This window comes from Tenebrio molitor, chromosome 4 (genome assembly GCF_963966145.1).
Source record: "Tenebrio molitor chromosome 4, icTenMoli1.1, whole genome shotgun sequence".
NCBI classification, from domain to species: domain Eukaryota; kingdom Metazoa; phylum Arthropoda; class Insecta; order Coleoptera; family Tenebrionidae; genus Tenebrio; species Tenebrio molitor.
The window spans coordinates 9,236,084-9,253,184 of NC_091049.1; positions in this window are offsets into that span (position 1 = coordinate 9,236,084).

Here is a 17,101-nt window from a genome sequence, read left to right on the forward strand (position 1 = left end):
GGTTTATTTTTGGAACTAAGTCACGGTCTTTGGACTGGTGGAATTAGTTCAAACAGGCCACCCAAAGTTTGTTTGCTCTCGCCGTTTATAAAGTTTGCATCTATTTTATAAATCGTTCTTGGTACGTCCTGTATATTTTAATGTCATATTTTTTCACACTTTAAATAAAGGACGAAATTTATTAATTTGTAACAGCAGTACTGTTTTTGGAATTATGTAATTGGAAACGGCTTACTTTCTTTCTCTATGTAAAGATGTAAGATTTTTTCGTTTTTTTTTTTTTTAATTTTGAAAAACATCAAACTATCTTATTGAGAAAATGTTTTAATATCACTGTCACAGATTTATGAGAATGGTTTGATTTTTTTGGAATTCGTTTCTTTAAAGAAATAAGTCTTGGTTTAGAATTTTTTCGCGCTTGTTATCGTTGAACTGTCAAAGATTTGAGTAAAATCTTTATGACACAAAAATTCGAAAAATATCAAAACATGTTTTTTCAAAGCAGCTTGTGCATATTGTCACTGTTGCAATTTACGAATACATTTTCATCTCCTTCACAATAAACAGCCAACCACGGTCATACCAATCCTCCTCCCATGACATATTTATCGTTTACTGGAGCCGTCCCTGCGTCCAAGTTGCGCTACTTCCTCCGATCGACCCGATTCCGTCGAATAAATATTTGCACGATGTCACGTTATACCGGGTGTGACCGAAATCGTGTCGGCCTCCTCGAATCGGTAAATATTTGCGCCCCCATCCTAACGAGACGAGACTAGCCGAACGTGCGTCTTTGCTGGTTTCGTACATTCGCAACTGTCACCGTTGACATTCGGACAAGGTCGACTCCAGTACAGACGCACCCCAGCCCGCAAACTTGACCGATCATAATCGAAGAGCTTTTCGTAACTTTTTGTAATGTTTGATGGGCGAGTGCGACCCGTGACATTCTGCAAACAGCGTTTTGTTTGTTGGAGATAACGGATCAAGACGACACAATCAAAATCGTGTTGCGGACCTAATTTTTCAGTTCCTGTGGGTCACCAAGACACCGGTGAAATCGTAACGGTGATCTCGATTTTTTTTTTTTTAATTTGGAGGAAAAAAAACTGGTGGAGTGCCGCGATAGGAGATGATCGATCTGAACGTCACGACAGTAATAAAACTGAACGCAGATACTGTTCGGTTTGTTTGTTTTTCTTATCTTTTTACTATTTCAGTGATTATTTTTATTAGTTATTCATCGGGAAAAGCTCCTTTGACGTCCGCATCGAAACGGCGAGATTTCTCTAGTTGTAGGTTAATCGTCTCGTTAAATCTCATCGTATTTAACAGCGATTTTCGATGCCTTTTCGAGAGACGTTTATTGATATTCACGCGAGACTCCTTAACGAGCACAATTAACATTTTTTTCCATCCGATCCATAAAAGGCGACGCGTTCTTTGGCGCACCCAGACGATTTCGAAAATTGGGAACATCTCGATCGCTAATTTTTGCTAATTGTCATCTAGCACGTCGACCCTTGGTTCATTATTCTGTCGATGCGTTGGAGGAATTTTCGCGTGGGTCAGGAAAAATCGTCGCAGTTTCCACGGAGGGATGCGATCTTCGAGAGGAAGCAATAACTGTAACGGTTTCGGGAGATTGGAGATTTGGCTCGCGGCCCGAAAGACGCATTTCTGGATTGCAAACTTGACGGAAATGTGACGGCTTCGGTTCGGGTGTACAGGGTAAAATTTTGGGGAGGAGTCGCCAGGTTTGAGTCTGTTTGGGTTATGCTGGTTTTGTGGGGGAACAAAGGAATTTTTTATTTTCTATTGTACTACTTGTCATGGAAAATGCAACACCCAGAAATAGCATATTTTGATTAAACTTTGTACAATAATTGGGCCATAACTAAGATAAAACGGTGAAAGTTTCAGTAACATTGGTCTTTAAACCAGGCACGACAACACCGTAACACAGCGGCCACATTTCGTCCCACACTTTGAGCGATTGCCCTATAGGAAAGACCTGCGATCGCATTCGGATAATGCGGCCTCTTTCAAATTGTGTGAACGGATTTTGATAAATGTCACAACTTGTCAAAAAGAAACGTCAAGCTAATTTGAAAGATTTTAAGCGGTTTGGAGCCTTTAAGGGGCTCGTCGAACAAAAAAACCTATTCAACTCGTTCGTGTGTAAATTGAGCTCTTTTGGCACTCGTTTCACTCGCGTTTTAAACTGGTCCACTCATGCCAAAAAAAGCCCAATTTACACACGAACTCGTTAAATAAACTACGTACTATTAAATGCTGCGATATATTGAAGTTATTGATGATAACTGATCGTCAAGAATAAAAAGAAATGCGTGTCGGATAAGAATCATCTAAAAGATACGGGTATTTTCTTCAGATATTTCTTTCAAATTATCATCATTTTATCTTTAGTTACAGGTAAAGTCAAAACGAAACATGACAGGACGGAGCTTTGATGCACGCTCGTCAATTTACCGCTGACAGTGGCGTATCATACAATCGTTAGTTTATGGGCAAAAACATTTACTTTGCGTACATTAGTAAGCATGATTTTACATACATTTTATTTATAAACAAAATGATTTTTTTTTAATAAAAACTTAACCAAAACCCAGTTTTCTTCATCTGATGAAAAAAATTCTACACCGAGGTCATCTACTTTTGTTGTAGAACCTCTAATAGAATAATGAAAACTATCTTCATCTTAAGACGATTCCCCTAACATCCTGTATAGCGTAAACAAAAGAAAAATGTTTTTTTTTTTTTAATTTTTGATTCCGCCACTGTCATGTAAGTGAGCTGGATTCAACTGATCCATTATACCGTGAGATCCAAAAAAAAATTAGAGTAGGCGCTGACCAAAAATTTTAGTTGGCAATTCGTTAAGATTTCAATTATCTGATGTCAGTCTTAAAAGTTAGGTTAGTGATTTTGAGAATGTTGAAATCTTGATTTTCATAATGAATTTTGTGTGACCTGTCGGTTGTAAAAGAATTTCCTCAGTTAGTGCAATGAAACAATACGATTTAAAACTCCCGCACCTTTATTTAACGTCAACGGTGAGCACGGAGCACGCGCACGCCGCACAGAGGGGTATTGGACGGTCAAAGTTGTTCAAAAGTCGAGAATTTAAAATTAATTTCATATAGTTGGGCAATGTAACCACAAAAAAATATTCTTTTTAAAAAGATTAAATTTGACCCCCCATGCCATTTAAAAAAAAGCAAATTAGCCTTGTATCTTCAAAATAAATGATGTTGAAAAATTGAAAAAAAATGTTAGATGATAGATTTTAAACACTTCTAACTGTGTGCCAAATTTCAAGGAGCTCTGCTAAACCGTTCTGAAAATATTTAGCTGTATCCATACATCTAGCGACCCTGTATATTTAAAAATAATTGGTGTGTTTTGGTGATTTTTTTCTTTTTAAGTCACTTCTGTATAGAGGTTAGTGCACGTAAAAATTAGAAATGGGCCTTGGAAGACCTTGGAAATTAGTTTAAAACACACCCCTTTTACAACATACGTTATTTATAACTTCCAATTGCAGTTCCTTTGTGTTAATGGTATTAAAAAAATAATCAAAACGCTTACTGACTCGAGTCCATCACAGAAAACTTTATAAATACAGAAAAAATTGACACTGAAACTTCGTATAACCAATAACGTAGCAGGCCAGAACATAGCCCTGAGAAACAATAAGGTTCGTCTGGGCGTCCGCCATCGTGCATTTTTTTTTTAAACCGGCAAATGACAACATACTTTATCTATTACCCCACTACATGGTTCAACTTAATGAAATTAAATTTTAAATTTTCGACTTTTGATCAACTTTCAGGGTCTAATACCCCTCTGTGCGCCGCTTGTTTAGAAATCGATCCAAGATCCAACGATCATCGATCAATCAATATTATCCAGAGAGATTGTTGTCGGTTGTGGGGGCTCTTATTGTCAAGGGGTAATTTCATACACGACAGACACACGATAAAGAAAAAAGTGCAAATCTTTTTTAAGGATAAGCTGAACTGTACCAAATGATAGGTTAGATTCTTGGGTTAATCTCTGCAATAATTCTTTGTTCACCCTCTTCAATATTTTCAGCTGATCTTTTTGTCGGTCGTCTACTGCCTTTTTCGCGCAGAACACTACCTGTTTCCAAAAACATGTTTACGCATTTGTAGACTTTCTGCGCAAGTTGTTGTTGTTGCCATTGTAATGACATTTTAATTAAATTTTTACGTGCTGCCAACTGAAGTGTATTAATCATGGCTATCTCGATTTTTTTTATTTTCGATCGCACGGTACAAATTCCACATTCGTCTTCTGCGCAAATCACGTGATGTCATGTTTCGTTTTGACTTTACCTCTAACACCTAATTACTGTTCTGTACTGTAGTTTCATCAAAATATATTCACTATTTATAGGTGTTGCATTTTCCATGATATATGGTTATTATTTAATTTAATGTTTAAGGAGTATTATGTTTATTAATAGTCGCAGAATAGATTTAGATTTCAGAAAATAAATAGTTTGAAGTTTTAGTTGTCTAAATGAATGTTCAGAAAAAAATATGGAAAGGGGATTTTTTTTACGAAACTAAGTACATACATATATACAAAAAATATGTTGTGAGATGGACGTCGCATTGTCCACATTAGAAAATCTGTGGCGCGTCGAGCGGAGAAAGTTTGTGGATCACCTACTACAATTGAACGAATGACCTGTTTGAACGTTAATAAATCGATATCGAAGGAAACATTTTAAAAAACTTATTTGTCTTGAAATATAGCATATACAGAGTGGATGATGAAATTCGCCCCGAGCTCCAGAGTTTTTATCGCAGATGACACCGCAACGATCCGTACGCCAATGCAAATGCATACAAATACATACTCTTTGGTTCAACAACTCCTCCCTCCTGATTGCTTTCCACGAACCAATTTTGCGATTGGTACAACAACAATTTGCTTATAATGACATGCAAGACATTTGGTTTTTTGATGAGGCTTGGTTTCACTTTTCTGGTTTCGTTGATTCTCAAAGCCGTGGGCCTCGGTCAGTATATAATTCGCACAATGTTGCATCCAATTAAAATTGGTGTTTGCGTTGTGACGTCTCGAGGCGAATTATTGGCTCGATTTACTTTAATGCAACTATTAACGCTCTACCAGAAACTCCTTGAACCGTGTATAAATCAACTGGATGATGTGGAACTAACTAACATTATTTCCCCACAAGATGCTACTGCTCACACGACACGAACAACAATTAATTATTTAGAGGAGTTCTTCTCGGGCCGATTGATAAGTGTAGGATTGTGGTCAAGCCGATCGGCTCTGTAACTAAACAGCGCCGGACAAAATAGCGCTGGACAAAATAACAGCGACAAAATAGCGCCACGACAAAACAGCGTCAGTCAAAATAGCGCAAGTTGAAAACAGCGTTGGTCAATTCAGCGCAGGACAAAACAGCGTTAGTCAAAATGGCGCAAGTTGAAAACAGCTTTATGTGGTACCATTGTGATGATAAAAATCGACTACAGTTAACTTGGGACGCCTCTGAGATTTTTTGAAAATTTAGGCTGAGTGAACGTACCTACCGAGATTTGTCAAAGTTTGTCAACCTCAATATTTAAAATTTTCAAATCAACTTTATTTCTAAAACAAGAATAATATAAACACAACGTAAACCACAACAATTATAATTACAATGAAAGATTAAGTGCGACCGAAACCAAATAATCCTCTACGTTTCTAAAGGCATAGTTTTCAGCCAGAACTTTAAGCCTACTTCTTAGCTGCACGTACTTGCAGTTGGGTTTTTTTGGTTCTCTGATACCAGCGCGGTACCGCGTAATGAAGGTCTCTGTAAAACTTTGTTCTTTCTTTAAATGCATCAGTAACTTGGATACACAGGGGTGATGACAATCTAAACTTTTCTGAAATGAATTGTGCCATGCTTCCACAGAATTATTTGTTTTAGGCAAGTCACTTCGAATTCTGTCATACATATTCCAAATGTTAATTTCAAATCTTGGTCGTACATTGAGAATTCTTCTACCAACATAGTAGTTTTCCCAATAATCTATTAACGGTTTCAGTTCGTCCGGAAAATTTTCAGTAATAATTTCGAAAGCAAATTGTACATCCTTTACAGGAACATAACTTAATGCTAATAACATCTTACATTTTTTTCTTGTGTCCTCATTTTCTCTGTAGCATTCCACTAAATGGGTTTTTTGAATTTTTTTCCAAAGATTTTGGGCCAGATGAAACATGCATCCTGTAATTTGTGCATTTGGAAAAACCTCATTTATGGCGTTGATTGCGGATATTTCAAAATCGCTTACTATGCTTTCAGGTCTTAGCGTTGGCTCAATTTCCATCAACTTCTCAAATACTCTCTTATACGTTGCCTGTTGTTTATTGTTTAATAATACATATATCATAGGTAGAGCTCTGTTGTTGATCAATGCGTGAACAGTATATACTTGAGTGAAGAATTGTGGAGCTACCTTAAATGTCCCATCAACGCACCAGTGTGGAAATTCATTTAGCAGTGCAATATTTCTTGCCGTGCCAAACATGATGATTCGATTGTTGTCATTATTACCAGAATCGTACAGCAAAAAATTTTCCCCTCTGTCGGTTTTTTTGTACTCTTCATTAATGTCAATTTCTGAAATATTCTTATTCCTGGTTGTATTTCTTGTAAGAATTTTATTTCTCTGACGCTGTATAGTACGTCTTGCAGCATCGTAACTTTGAATTTGGACACAAGCTTCTTCGGAAATATTACTGCTGCATGCTTGAATAATAGCCCTTGGCCTTTCTTCGGATGATACAGCTGACTTTCTAATTTTTTCTCTAACAATTTGTGCTTCATTGCTTGCGGGATCCGGACCGTGATTGTGCTCATTTGTTGCCTTCTTGTAATTTTCTCCCGTCACCAACAGCCTCCCCTTGCAACCAGTTTTGGTGCATCGCCACGAAGTGGAATTGAGGCGCGCCTTATCTTTTCTATATCTGTACCCATCACACAGCAAGAGTTTACCGTTTTTCTGCGACTTTATGTATTCCATTGACGTTGACTAATTTATTTTGTCGCTGTTATTTTGTTCAGCGCTGTTTAGTTATGGAGCCGACTAATTTTATTTTAAGTTTATTTATTTTTGCGCTATTATGTCGCACGCTGTTTAGTAGCACGCTTTTTAGTCGCGTCGCTTTTTTGTCGCGCGATATTTTAGTTGTTCGCTATTTTGTCGCACGTCATTTTGTCCAACGCTATTTTGTCCGGCGCTGTTTAGTTACAGAGCCCCGATCGGCTCTGTAACTAAACAGCGCCGGACAAAATAGCGCTGGACAAAATAACAGCGACAAAATAGCGCCACGACAAAACAGCGTCAGTCAAAATAGCGCAAGTTGAAAACAGCGTTGGTCAATTCAGCGCAGGACAAAACAGCGTTAGTCAAAATGGCGCAAGTTGAAAACAGCTTTATGTGGTACCATTGTGATGATAAAAATCGACTACAGTTAACTTGGGACGCCTCTGAGATTTTTTGAAAATTTAGGCTGAGTGAACGTACCTACCGAGATTTGTCAAAGTTTGTCAACCTCAATATTTAAAATTTTCAAATCAACTTTATTTCTAAAACAAGAATAATATAAACACAACGTAAACCACAACAATTATAATTACAATGAAAGATTAAGTGCGACCGAAACCAAATAATCCTCTACGTTTCTAAAGGCATAGTTTTCAGCCAGAACTTTAAGCCTACTTCTTAGCTGCACGTACTTGCAGTTGGGTTTTTTTGGTTCTCTGATACCAGCGCGGTACCGCGTAATGAAGGTCTCTGTAAAACTTTGTTCTTTCTTTAAATGCATCAGTAACTTGGATACACAGGGGTGATGACAATCTAAACTTTTCTGAAATGAATTGTGCCATGCTTCCACAGAATTATTTGTTTTAGGCAAGTCACTTCGAATTCTGTCATACATATTCCAAATGTTAATTTCAAATCTTGGTCGTACATTGAGAATTCTTCTACCAACATAGTAGTTTTCCCAATAATCTATTAACGGTTTCAGTTCGTCCGGAAAATTTTCAGTAATAATTTCGAAAGCAAATTGTACATCCTTTACAGGAACATAACTTAATGCTAATAACATCTTACATTTTTTTCTTGTGTCCTCATTTTCTCTGTAGCATTCCACTAAATGGGTTTTTTGAATTTTTTTCCAAAGATTTTGGGCCAGATGAAACATGCATCCTGTAATTTGTGCATTTGGAAAAACCTCATTTATGGCGTTGATTGCGGATATTTCAAAATCGCTTACTATGCTTTCAGGTCTTAGCGTTGGCTCAATTTCCATCAACTTCTCAAATACTCTCTTATACGTTGCCTGTTGTTTATTGTTTAATAATACATATATCATAGGTAGAGCTCTGTTGTTGATCAATGCGTGAACAGTATATACTTGAGTGAAGAATTGTGGAGCTACCTTAAATGTCCCATCAACGCACCAGTGTGGGGCTCTGTAACTAAACAGCGCCGGACAAAATAGCGCTGGACAAAATAACAGCGACAAAATAGCGCCACGACAAAACAGCGTCAGTCAAAATAGCGCAAGTTGAAAACAGCGTTGGTCAATTCAGCGCAGGACAAAACAGCGTTAGTCAAAATGGCGCAAGTTGAAAACAGCTTTATGTGGTACCATTGTGATGATAAAAATCGACTACAGTTAACTTGGGACGCCTCTGAGATTTTTTGAAAATTTAGGCTGAGTGAACGTACCTACCGAGATTTGTCAAAGTTTGTCAACCTCAATATTTAAAATTTTCAAATCAACTTTATTTCTAAAACAAGAATAATATAAACACAACGTAAACCACAACAATTATAATTACAATGAAAGATTAAGTGCGACCGAAACCAAATAATCCTCTACGTTTCTAAAGGCATAGTTTTCAGCCAGAACTTTAAGCCTACTTCTTAGCTGCACGTACTTGCAGTTGGGTTTTTTTGGTTCTCTGATACCAGCGCGGTACCGCGTAATGAAGGTCTCTGTAAAACTTTGTTCTTTCTTTAAATGCATCAGTAACTTGGATACACAGGGGTGATGACAATCTAAACTTTTCTGAAATGAATTGTGCCATGCTTCCACAGAATTATTTGTTTTAGGCAAGTCACTTCGAATTCTGTCATACATATTCCAAATGTTAATTTCAAATCTTGGTCGTACATTGAGAATTCTTCTACCAACATAGTAGTTTTCCCAATAATCTATTAACGGTTTCAGTTCGTCCGGAAAATTTTCAGTAATAATTTCGAAAGCAAATTGTACATCCTTTACAGGAACATAACTTAATGCTAATAACATCTTACATTTTTTTCTTGTGTCCTCATTTTCTCTGTAGCATTCCACTAAATGGGTTTTTTGAATTTTTTTCCAAAGATTTTGGGCCAGATGAAACATGCATCCTGTAATTTGTGCATTTGGAAAAACCTCATTTATGGCGTTGATTGCGGATATTTCAAAATCGCTTACTATGCTTTCAGGTCTTAGCGTTGGCTCAATTTCCATCAACTTCTCAAATACTCTCTTATACGTTGCCTGTTGTTTATTGTTTAATAATACATATATCATAGGTAGAGCTCTGTTGTTGATCAATGCGTGAACAGTATATACTTGAGTGAAGAATTGTGGAGCTACCTTAAATGTCCCATCAACGCACCAGTGTGGAAATTCATTTAGCAGTGCAATATTTCTTGCCGTGCCAAACATGATGATTCGATTGTTGTCATTATTACCAGAATCGTACAGCAAAAAATTTTCCCCTCTGTCGGTTTTTTTGTACTCTTCATTAATGTCAATTTCTGAAATATTCTTATTCCTGGTTGTATTTCTTGTAAGAATTTTATTTCTCTGACGCTGTATAGTACGTCTTGCAGCATCGTAACTTTGAATTTGGACACAAGCTTCTTCGGAAATATTACTGCTGCATGCTTGAATAATAGCCCTTGGCCTTTCTTCGGATGATACAGCTGACTTTCTAATTTTTTCTCTAACAATTTGTGCTTCATTGCTTGCGGGATCCGGACCGTGATTGTGCTCATTTGTTGCCTTCTTGTAATTTTCTCCCGTCACCAACAGCCTCCCCTTGCAACCAGTTTTGGTGCATCGCCACGAAGTGGAATTGAGGCGCGCCTTATCTTTTCTATATCTGTACCCATCACACAGCAAGAGTTTACCGTTTTTCTGCGACTTTATGTATTCCATTGACGTTGACTAATTTATTTTGTCGCTGTTATTTTGTTCAGCGCTGTTTAGTTATGGAGCCGACTAATTTTATTTTAAGTTTATTTATTTTTGCGCTATTATGTCGCACGCTGTTTAGTAGCACGCTTTTTAGTCGCGTCGCTTTTTTGTCGCGCGATATTTTAGTTGTTCGCTATTTTGTCGCACGTCATTTTGTCCAACGCTATTTTGTCCGGCGCTGTTTAGTTACAGAGCCCCAGTGTGGAAATTCATTTAGCAGTGCAATATTTCTTGCCGTGCCAAACATGATGATTCGATTGTTGTCATTATTACCAGAATCGTACAGCAAAAAATTTTCCCCTCTGTCGGTTTTTTTGTACTCTTCATTAATGTCAATTTCTGAAATATTCTTATTCCTGGTTGTATTTCTTGTAAGAATTTTATTTCTCTGACGCTGTATAGTACGTCTTGCAGCATCGTAACTTTGAATTTGGACACAAGCTTCTTCGGAAATATTACTGCTGCATGCTTGAATAATAGCCCTTGGCCTTTCTTCGGATGATACAGCTGACTTTCTAATTTTTTCTCTAACAATTTGTGCTTCATTGCTTGCGGGATCCGGACCGTGATTGTGCTCATTTGTTGCCTTCTTGTAATTTTCTCCCGTCACCAACAGCCTCCCCTTGCAACCAGTTTTGGTGCATCGCCACGAAGTGGAATTGAGGCGCGCCTTATCTTTTCTATATCTGTACCCATCACACAGCAAGAGTTTACCGTTTTTCTGCGACTTTATGTATTCCATTGACGTTGACTAATTTATTTTGTCGCTGTTATTTTGTTCAGCGCTGTTTAGTTATGGAGCCGACTAATTTTATTTTAAGTTTATTTATTTTTGCGCTATTATGTCGCACGCTGTTTAGTAGCACGCTTTTTAGTCGCGTCGCTTTTTTGTCGCGCGATATTTTAGTTGTTCGCTATTTTGTCGCACGTCATTTTGTCCAACGCTATTTTGTCCGGCGCTGTTTAGTTACAGAGCCAAGCCGATCACTTGATTTGACTCCTCTTGATTTCTTTTGGTTCCACATTTAAAAAACGTAATGTTTAGAAATCCGATTGACAACTTTCAAAAACTCCATCGAGCACTTGAAGATGTAGCAAATGTGGAACTTGAAATAGAATCTTGTTTGCAGCAAAGTGGACGTCATTTTGAACATTATTATCTCTAATCACTCACTATGTTTGTTAAAATACACCGTTTTTTATTTTTTCTATGAATTCACGCCCCTTTCGAAGCACGCACGCCCATGTCCATTGTCAAACACGAATTGTCTTCAGAATGACCAACATTTGCATTACCAACGTATGGAAAACGTCAGAACATTTTATGGCCACTTGGTATTTTTATTTGCATCGTCAGATAAGAGTATAATGTCGGAACAGCTGCGAGAAGTGTATTACTTCGTGTATTATATATAAACCAATAAACAACAACGGGTGTTAGAGCCGCAAATTGTATGGACTTTTCATAGATGGGACGAGAAAATGCAGTCATGGCTGTGAATAATTAGATTGGACATTGTTTTGAAAAGTTTTACAATCTCTTAGCGTTTTGTATCAATTTTTAATAATATGAATAGGAATAGAAACGGTCCTAAATTAGAGCTTTGAGGCAACCGAGGAATTTCGCTGATGGCATAGGATCTTTTTTATTTCACGGTTTTCTTTCTAAAACTCACTTGTTGTTAACGCCTCTTCTGTGATCCTGGTCCTTCGACATATTATGTTTTCTCCCCGAACACTTGTGTAGTGACTCCAGAAAGGGCAAGAGGTGTCAGATCGGGCGATCTGATCGCAATTTCCGTCTGTCAAAGGGAAATCGAGTAAAATTAATTTTACTTGAAAGCAAAAAGCTGTGCTTGAATAAGTTTGATTTATTTATTATTTCAAGATTTTGAAACAGTACTGGGCGTAAGATGGAGCCTTGAGGGATTCCCGATTGTCAAATTGAAGTGTCGATTGACTGAAAACGTCTTACAGAAGCCTTTTAATTTAAAAATCTCACAGAATGTCGTGCGTTTCAGCTCATAAGTCATTAAACGATTAAATTTTATAATGGTGTAAGACGGATATTCGTATATTTGCGGAAGAGAGCAAAGCACTTATCGATTGCTCAAAGCGTCGGAGCATTTCACTAAGTTATCACTCTGTTTACGAATAAACACGCAATTTTTTCCAAGGAATTTACTCTGCCATCTAAATTTGTAGTGTCAAGAGTTGTCGAAGGATTTGTCCTGACGGTGTCGAAGGACGAAAATGCCGACAAGCTGAGACAAGTTGAGGATAGCTTAATCCCAGAGTTGGAAGATTTAAACGAACAAATCCTTTTGCGAAAACGCCACCGACTCTAGAGACAGGGTGAGACTTCATTAAATAGAAAGCTCCACCACTTAGATTCACTCTAGGTCACACAACAGGCCAACTCTCCACAAAATAGAAAACTTTGATGGCATCAGATTTACGACGAGCCGAAAGATTTAAGTACACATTCGGCAAATAAAAACCGTGTTGCATTTGCGCAGCGTGGGGTCTTGCATCATCTTGTCCAATTAGAAATTATTGGTCGAGCAGCGCCGTCCAGTTTAGACTGAAAATATTGCTCCACTTCCAGCTTTGGTCGATAATAAAGTTGCAGCTCTGACGCACCTAATCCATCAATAAACGCCTCTAATATCCGCGTCGGAATAAATCTACCAATAAAAGCGCATTTCAAAGTCGACAATCGATCATTCAGGGTGTCGAGAATCGCACAGATCTGCAAGGGGAGACCTGGGGTGACTTTCGAGTCAAATCGCACAATCCTTTGATTGTTAAGTCGTTCAAGCAAAGAGTTAAATCAAAAAACGAGCGAGGTGCCGCAACCGCTCTCGATTTACACAAAACGAAAATAAACGCGCTTGCACAATTTCCACGTTTATTTTGTTATTCGGGTTTGCGTTTATGGCGGGTTTTATGCGAAATTTTCTAAGATGTCGTTTTTCCGCCGTATCTCGAATTTCGACCGGCCAAGGACGGTGCGCTAAAAGGAGAGCGTTTACGTAAAACGGAAGCCGGTACAGCCGCCGCTTGCGGTGTAAATAATTCAATTAGATTGATTGCGAAACGAAGTTTAATCAAGGGGACGGAGTCTACTTGCGGTTTTCTGATAATTTGCGGGTCCGTCGGTGTTTTCAGGGTTGGGTGACGATAAATAAATAAACGCGAAGGAAAAACGAGGTTTGGTCGTGTGGGGGCGAGCACTGTTTGGCGTACAGTAGTCTCGACCTGACGACGTTGATAACTCCAACTTGTACAATTTGCCGGTTCTTGTTCAGTTTTTGCTTGTCGCGTTGCGTCTTCATGAACGAACTGCATGCTCTACATATGTCAAAAAGAAAAGAATTGGACGAGTGTTCGTAAACAGATGTGATCTGTGCGGACTTTGCAAAACAGATCATCGAACGCTCTTAAGCAAATTAGATAAATTTCAGTTATCTTCAAGCTTTGTTGATTTTTCTATTGTTGTTTGTCTGAAATGGGACATGTTAATTGTTTTGGTTTTAGATGTTTTGATGTTTTCGTCAGTTTCGGTGTTTCGCAAGGGTCTATAAATGGACCTCTTTTGTTTAACGTTCAGAGTTAAAAGATCGTTTTCTGAATCTGAAAATTTCGAGATAACAGTAAGTAAAGAAGCAATTTCCGGTGCATTTTTTAAAGGTATTGTTGACGTTACAACATGTAGGAGTGATCTTTTACGAGTCTGGAGGACTAACAATAATTTAGAGTCTTGCTAAGCACTTGTAATACAAGATTGACAACCAAAACTTCTAAATCTTCATTTAAAACAGATGTTCCTGTTTACCTCGCCATAAATATGACTCAAAAAACGCAAGAGATGTTGAATCGGGAAATCTAGTTGGCAACTCCATGGATTTTTATCTATAGTGACCGAGAACTCGGCTAAATAAAAAAAAAATGTTTTTGTAAATGTTGCGTTATTGATCATCCGCACTGTTTGTTTCAGAATGCATTTCAAAATTAGGTCAACAATTTTCTTGTAGATTTTGAGAACAGTAGTGGATCTAGGTTAGACCCTTGAAGCATTCCCGATGTTAAAAAAGTGTTTTGCAGATTTTTTTTGCAATTATGTGATAATCACAGCACTCCGGATATTAGAATTTAAAATGCAATTGAATGCAATTGAATGACCACTGAAAACGTCAAATATGTTTGATTTTTAAATTGCAGAGCTTTTTCGTGCAGATCTCGTTTTTAATGCGACCTTAAAAAGTCAAGAGGTGTCAGATTTGGAGACAGTTCTGTGAATTTCTACAGGGTCGGGCATCGTATATGCGCACGCGAGAAATCGCGACTTCTAATTAAATAAAATTGTCGAAATTTTATATATGTACCTAACTAATTATTAATAAGGTATATTTGGGGTTTTTAATTTTTTTTTTTTTTTGTTAATAAATCAGGCCGTAACAGTTTTATTAGTTTTCTGAAATGAACTGTTAATTTACCTATAAAGTTTTTACATTAAATGAATCTGTACCTGCTAGCGCATCAAACCCTGGTGGCACATTTACAAATTTTGACTTGGTCAGCTAAATAATTCGCTTTTTTAATTAAACGCCAACCAGACGCGTGATTTATGGCCCAAATGGTATAATTTGCCAACAAAAGGATTATTCACTATTGGCCGACCGTTTTGAGCCTCTTATTTACAGCTTTGCCATAAAATTGACAGTTTCCATTGTCACCTAAATTTACAACAGCACAAGTAGCAGGTCATGAACAAAAATGATTTTCCAAGTGAAAATGTAAAATTGCGTTTAATTCAAAATCTAATTGGTGTTTTTTTCCGCTGATTTCGTAAATAATTATAGGAAGTGAATCTGGATAGGTTAGTATAAAAATCAGAATTTGACTTTCTAGTAAAATGTAGTTTTTTTTTGGTTTAGTAAATTAAAAATTATGAAATGTACCTTACCAATACCCAGGTAAGTGTGAAAAATTTCGACAATTTTATTTAATTAGAAGTCTCGATTTTTCGCGTGCGCGTGTACGATGCCCGACCCTGTATTTTTAAAGAGAAAAATGAACGAAATTCATTTTATAATTGTGAGTAATGAGCAATCTTTGCATCTGGAAGCATTCCAGATGTTGCGAGTTGAATTCGTTCATTTAACGGTGTAAATATAAAGTAAAACATTCAAAAATTTTAAATATGTAGTCATTTGTGTATCAAGGCCAAAAAGTGCATCTTTTTTGTCCGAGTCTGAGTTTTCTGGCCGAGGCGCAGCCGAGGCTTCAAACAGGCGAGGACAAAAGGCATTTTTTGGCAGAGGTGCACATTAAATTTTTTAGGGGACCGCACGAAGTAGGTACAAAGCAAAAGACATAATTGGAAAAATTACAAGTTTATTTTGTATCTACCTTTTTCAAACAGATATGTACATACATTTATTAATACATATTAACAATTTTTTAATAGTATTTTTTTATCAGCCTGCCAACAAAACTAGAAATTTACTACATATGTACAATGAGGGACATGGAATCCTGGGCAGTCTGTTATTGTTATTTCAAAAAATGTCAATGTAAATGCACCTTTACCGTCATTATGATTGATATTTTCAAAAAAAACTGTCAAATTAACTTAAGCTTGGTTATGAGTAGCTAAGGTATGGTTTAGAAATTTTGACAACTGAATGACACATCTGCCCAGTTTTCCGTGTCCCCAATAGTATTTGCATAATTGATTGTGACAGGATAATTATCGATTTTGTAGGTCTCGTTGTTAACTTACTAAACAGATCAACAGATGGCGCCACGGTTAGCGTCCAAAAAAGTGCGCCCGAAAAAGAGTTAATTTTCGTCCGCTTGTGAGTACGTAAAATTATCGTTTTCATTAAAGGTGCCTAAAAGGTTTATTTAAATTTAATTTAAATCTGAAGACCAATAGGACAAACTTATGTTTCCAACTCGTAAATACAAAATTATTTTATTTTTAAACACGTAACAGTCATCGTCATTAAATACAAATTATTTAGAAAAATTGTCTTGAAGACTTTTCTGTTCATTATAACAGAAAAGTAAGTCTTTTATACATTTTTGAGAACTGTAAAAGACCCAAGTTAGAGCCTTGAGACAGTTTTTATCTTAAACTTACTGTATAGTAAAGAATCGAAAGGAACTATTTTTTCTGATGATCAAGTTTACTTCATGTCTGGTGTGCTACAAGGGAGCGCATCTAGTACAATAATTTTTAAAATATCAGTTTAATACTAAAAACGATTACATTTTTTTTTCTGAATAGAAGATACATAATGTTTTATTCGGTTGAGAATTTTTAAATCTCACTTTCTCTCAACCGCTACAAATTTCGTCATAATTTTGTGCGTTAAGATAATCTCCCAGCAAGCAGCTGCATATTTTAGAAAATTTGAACGGGTTCCAGTGACATCTAACCCACATTCGTGAAGCGAGCTAACACCATTAGAAATCACAGGATCCATACTAATTTGGCTCATTACAGGAGTTACGCAAGGACGCGCAACGAACCCAACGTTATTTATGTATACACGGAACGGCACAGAAACGGAACTTTTTACCAACGTTTAGTCGAGATCTGTGTTTGTTCGTGAAAATTTCAAATTCGTGAAACATTTCCACCGCGAACACATTTGCAGTGCGGGTCCGTATTCTGGATGCGTCGACCCAGATAAAGTCGGTTCCATCGGCGGTGGCGACGGCGGCCGTCCCCAGAGCAATTACTACG